The sequence below is a fragment of the Brassica napus genome, chromosome C1 (assembly GCF_020379485.1).
Source record: "Brassica napus cultivar Da-Ae chromosome C1, Da-Ae, whole genome shotgun sequence".
NCBI classification, from domain to species: Eukaryota; Viridiplantae; Streptophyta; class Magnoliopsida; order Brassicales; family Brassicaceae; genus Brassica; species Brassica napus.
In genome coordinates, this window is record NC_063444.1 from 44,459,853 (window position 1) to 44,465,215 (window position 5,363).

The window sequence follows — 5,363 nt, forward strand, 5'->3', positions numbered from 1 at the left end:
CTTTTTTAACCAGAGATCTAGCTGAGCAGATACTTCTCCATCCATAAGAGGATGAGTAAGATCTGTGTTCGTCCAGGGGATCGGTATTCCGAAAATATTGTCCTTTGAAAACCTTTGAGAACAAACAATCTGGTATGTCCAATAAACGCCAGAATTGTTTAGCCAACATGGATGTATTGAAATCTTGAAGATCTCTAAAACTCAGCCCCCCTCCTCCTTATGGGTACATACTTTATCCCATGAAAGCCTATGCATTCCTTTTTTGTTTCCACTACCTCCCCACCAGAAATGTGAAAGAGTACTTGTTATTTTCTTCGTTACCCCTTTAGGAAGTCTGAAACATGACATGACATGTGTTGGCATCGGTGAAGCCACTGATTTAATTAATACTTCCTTTCCCCCTCTTGTAAGAAACCGAACTGTCCAACCATTCACTTTATTATTTACTCGTTCATTTAGGAAGCCAAAGATTTGTATTTTTGATCCCCTACTCTCCGGTATGCCCAAATGTGAAATTAAAAAGGGACATTGTTATAACAAGTCGAAAGTCATAATATTTGAAAATTTTATAATATCTTTCCATGCCTAAAGTAATTTTATGGGTTTTATTATTCAGATGATGACTTTGAAATAATTCGTTAAGAAGCATTCTATCATTTAAATATTTCTAAAAGGCAAACACAAAACAAGATTCTAACATCTCAATGCTAATTGGTTTCAGATTGTTGTGTTTGGTCATCTGAACAAACCATTGTTTTACTAGTGAACATGTTGAAGTCAGATCATCTATTATAACCGAATAATGAGTAATCCTCAAAAATGTGTAGTTTTCAAAATAAAATCTTCTTTTGAAGTAATTTTTCAAAATTCCCTCTGAATTAATATATTAATAGACTTACTTTATTACACAGAAAAGTAATCATCATAATTAAAACTAAATAATACTATACAGTACAACACAACATAATTAGCCAAGCTTGCTAATAACTTGAGCATGAACCACCATTTTAGGGGGAACCAGCGTGTGTCTCGTTTGATTTGGAGGAGTGCTTTGTACACCAATCTCAGCTTTTAGCTCATGCTCATTGATCCGGCTTCCTTTGTCATCTAGTGAAGCCATTACCAAAGTCAAGGACATTACCGGTTATAAATGAACAAAAAAAAAACTTTCACCATCTTCAGATATGATCAAAATTTCAGAAGGTATAATCTTAATGGAGAAAGGATATTCTTCACCATTCCTGACATAAGCGCATTGACATCAAGACCACTTCCTTGGTCCTTGAGAAGATCCACAACAACAGCTTCCTTGAGCTTTCCATGTTTCCCAAAATGTTTGATAATCACATTTCTGTGATTCTCTTTCTCTTCCTTAGAAAGCTAATTTGCCTTTCCAAGAGTGTTTACGAAGCTGCAATACACTTTCGGAAAAGGTGGGAGACCTCCCTCATCCATCTCCTCAAGAAGCAACAGAGCCTTGTCCACTATTTCTTTGACAATAGCCATCTATAAGGACAGAGTAAGTGTTTTTAGTAGGGGAAACACCGTCTGCCTTCTTCATCTGATCAAACAAATACATCACTTCTAAATCAGGTGCATTGGACTATCAACTCTTGGGCGATGTATACACTCTCTGTCACATCAGAACTATCATCAAGGTTCCTAGCCTCTTCTTCGAGGCAATGTAGAAAGGCCATGTAGGTGGAGCGGTTAGGTTGAAAGTTTCCACATCTACCAGCCCACTTGAAAAACGTAATCTTGGCAATTATGTCAACGTCCATGTCAAGAACTGAACAAACAAAGCGATTATCCACTCTATGTGCATAATCAAGCAAGTCTTTCAAGTTTCTCCTCCTTTTGAAGCTTTCCATTATCCCTACAACGGGCTCACCCAGCACCCGCACTGACCTCTCTCTTCTAGCCTGTCTCGAAATACCAAACCTATCATATTCCGGGGAAACATAAATGTACAGTGTCAAAAACCCATTAAAAAGGCAGTCCTTTAAAAAGAGGAACAAAGTGTCCAGACTTTTACCTGTTTTTGTCAGAGGAAGGTGACGTCTTGGTATAGTAGTTGAGAATCTTGAGACGAATCTCTTCGCTGAAGTGAATGGAACCGACGTCATGTACACCATCTCAGTTCCCAGCTTCCAGCGTTATATATCGAATCGATTTGCTGAATCAGACAAAACAGTGGCTTAAAGCTAAACTAGGTTCGGTCGGGGTGTTCAAATGGGCCTTTTGGGCCGTATATGCCTGGCCTTTTATGTAAGTCGCGATGATATGATATCGAGAAAGGGATACATAAAATACATTTTCTCCATGTATTTGGCCAAGTTGGTATTCTGTTTGCCATGTTGACTCTTGAGCTTGTAATAACAAAAAAATCTTACACTGTTTGTTAAATACATCGCATCATTGAGGCTTACATAATTTTAACTTTCTCCATTATTATATAGTTATGTACCTAACACACTATTAATTAACTATTTTTAGCAGGACCCGTGCTCCATTGATTAGGCAGCACATCAACTTCCTCTTGCTATATAGAATTACCAAGCCATTATTAGCTTACAAAAAACGCACATGGTCGTCTTTTTATATATTTTAAGATAGTAGAGTAGACACTTTAGTTATTCATGCGACAAACCTATAATAGTATTGTTTTAAACGAAGGTGCTCTTCAAAATCTTCACATAATGCAAACATATACAGTATTAATTCATTAAATTAACAATGACGACTTCCAAAAGCCAATCTCCTCTTTCTCTCCCAGTCATTGACTTCTCTAATCGAGATCTCAAACCGGAAACTCCCGAGTGGGACTCAGTGAGAGCCCAAGTCCGAAAAGCTCTAGAAGAGTACGGATGTTTCGAGGCCACGTTCGATGGAGTTTCATCGGAGCTGAGGAAGGCTATTCTCAAGGCCACGGAGGAGGTTTTTGATTTGCCTCTGGAGACAAAACTGAGAACAAAGTCAGACAAAATCATTTACGAAGGGTACTTGACGATTCCGACTATGCCTTTATACGAAGGTTTGGGCTTCTACGGTGTAGATAGTCCTGAGGTTGTCGATGACTTGATTCACAAGCTTTGGCCTCAAGGCAACGTCACCTTCAGGTTCCCATCTTATAAAGTTCTGTTCATGTCTCTTAGAAAATTTTGGCCATGAAAGTTTTTTTTTTTTTTTTTTTTTGAAAAAGGGCAAGGCCATGAAAGTTTGTAGTTTCTTAGATTAGTATTTTTCTTATTGTTTAATTGAAGATTCAGTTTTTTTTTTTGTTTTTTCAAAAACGTAAATGGTGATTTGTATAGTATTTAAAACGGAGGGAGTATAAAAACTTACTGTTATAATTTTTCTTAGATTTTATTGTGTCTAAAATTAAAAAAAAATATATATATAAATATATATATATATATATCTAAAGTTTTAGTAATAAAAATATAACTCCCGGGGTTTTATAAATAATACAACAAGGTACCGTAGAGATGAGAAATTTGTTTTTGTTGAAGTGTATGAGAACTTTGATTTTATATGCATAAATTGATTTTAAATAAACATTTTTGTTGAAGTGTATGAGAACTTCTCAAAAGCGGAAACAAAAACAACTTTAAAAACTAACATTCAAGTACTTAATCAGAAATTAAAATATTTCGCATGGAGATTTACATAATCATTTTTAACATAATCATAGTTTGTTTTATCCGTTTGTATTATATACTGTATTAGTTTTAATAATTAAGAAATGTCAAAACAGAAGAATCGATTATGAAGCACTAATTACGGTTTGCGATAAATCTTCAGCAAGAATGTCCAGTCATTTGGGGAGAGGTTGATAGAACTAAATGTGAAGGTGAGGACAATGATCATGGAGAGTTTCGGGCTCGAGAAATACATCGAGGAACATCTTAACTCAGCAAAGAACCACCTTCAAATATTTAAATACAAAGGCCTTGGCGATAAGACAGAAGAAACTCTGGGTTTTAAACCTCATATCGATAGACAGTTCCTCACCGTACTTTGCCAGAACGATGTAGTAGACGGCTTGGAAATTAAAACCAAAAATGGTGAAGAGTGGATCAAAGCTAGGCCATCTCAAGACACTTCTTTCCTTGTTATAGCCGGAGCTTCTCTTCATGTAATTAAAATTAACCTTGCTTGAGTCTCAAATTTCATCATTTAATATTCTTTAATTATGTGATTAATTAACTTGTATATAATATGGATTTTTGCAGCTACTATTGAATGGTGGGGTGTTTCCTCCCCTTCACCAAGTGGTTATAACCGGAAAGAAAGATTGGTATGTGGCTTGCCTGTTCTCGCCTCCTAGAGAAGGAGTGATCATAAATGCGCCTGAGGAGGTAGTACGTAGATGATGAACATCCTCGTCTCTATAAGCCTTTTGATTTTGAGGCTTACGTGAAATTCAGCAACAGGACCAACACAAATACCAAGGGAAGAGATCTATCTAGTCTCAAAGAGTTATTGTGCCCTTTAAACATTTATGATGCCTTCCAATTAGAAAAAAAAAATGTCTTGTTTGATCACGGTGGACTTTTCCATTCAATCTCGAGCTGGTTTGTTTGTTGTCTTTACTTTGCCTTGTTGACCCGTGAGCTTGTAATAAATCCTAATTGCAGAAGCTCCATAATTATTTTTCTTTACTCAGTACGGCAACAATCTAAACTGGGCCAAATGTAAAAACAATTCTCTCAACAACATGAGTACAGGATCGGCTCAATGGTGTCATAGGCCCTGGAGGAAAAAAAATTTTAATTTCCAAACTTTTGTTTTTTTTAAAAAAATCTGATAGATATATGTTTTTTTTCAAAATACCAGAAGTATTTTTAAAAATAAATCTATGGAAATAAAAAAAAATACTTTCATATAAAACAAATTGGACCCCTTTTTTTATTTTTAATATAAAAATACATGTATTTTTTAAAAAAATCGGACATTTATCTATTAAGAAATAGGGGGACAACGGATTGGGCCCAGGGCGGTCGCACCGCTCGCCCCCTATCTAAGCCGGCCCTGCATGAGTAGTCTTTTTCAAAAAAAAAACAACAACATGAGTAGTCTGAATTAATATTTAGTTTTGTCAGTTTTGGATAATTTAACTTTAATGTTTAATAGAGCTAAAAATAATATGGTCCACCTTCTAGATATCATTATTACACATAGTGCGTCACATTTTATACTCCCTCCGTTTTAAATACTTTGTTTTTTTCATGAATTTTTTTATTTTAAATTAGATAACGTTTTCGATTTTCAAGATAAATTTTGTTAAATAATTCATAATGTTGGGGGGGGGGGGGGTGATTGTTTAGGATGTAGCAAAATCTACAACTATATAAATTACC

The 5,363-nt window shown here is 35.5% G+C and overlaps 1 pseudogene; it reads left to right on the forward strand.

The window, feature by feature from the left end:
- The first annotated feature begins 2,482 nt into the window (after positions 1 to 2,482).
- Positions 2,483 to 4,793, forward strand: LOC106387068 (annotated as a pseudogene).
- The last annotated feature ends 570 nt before the right edge of the window (positions 4,794 to 5,363 follow it).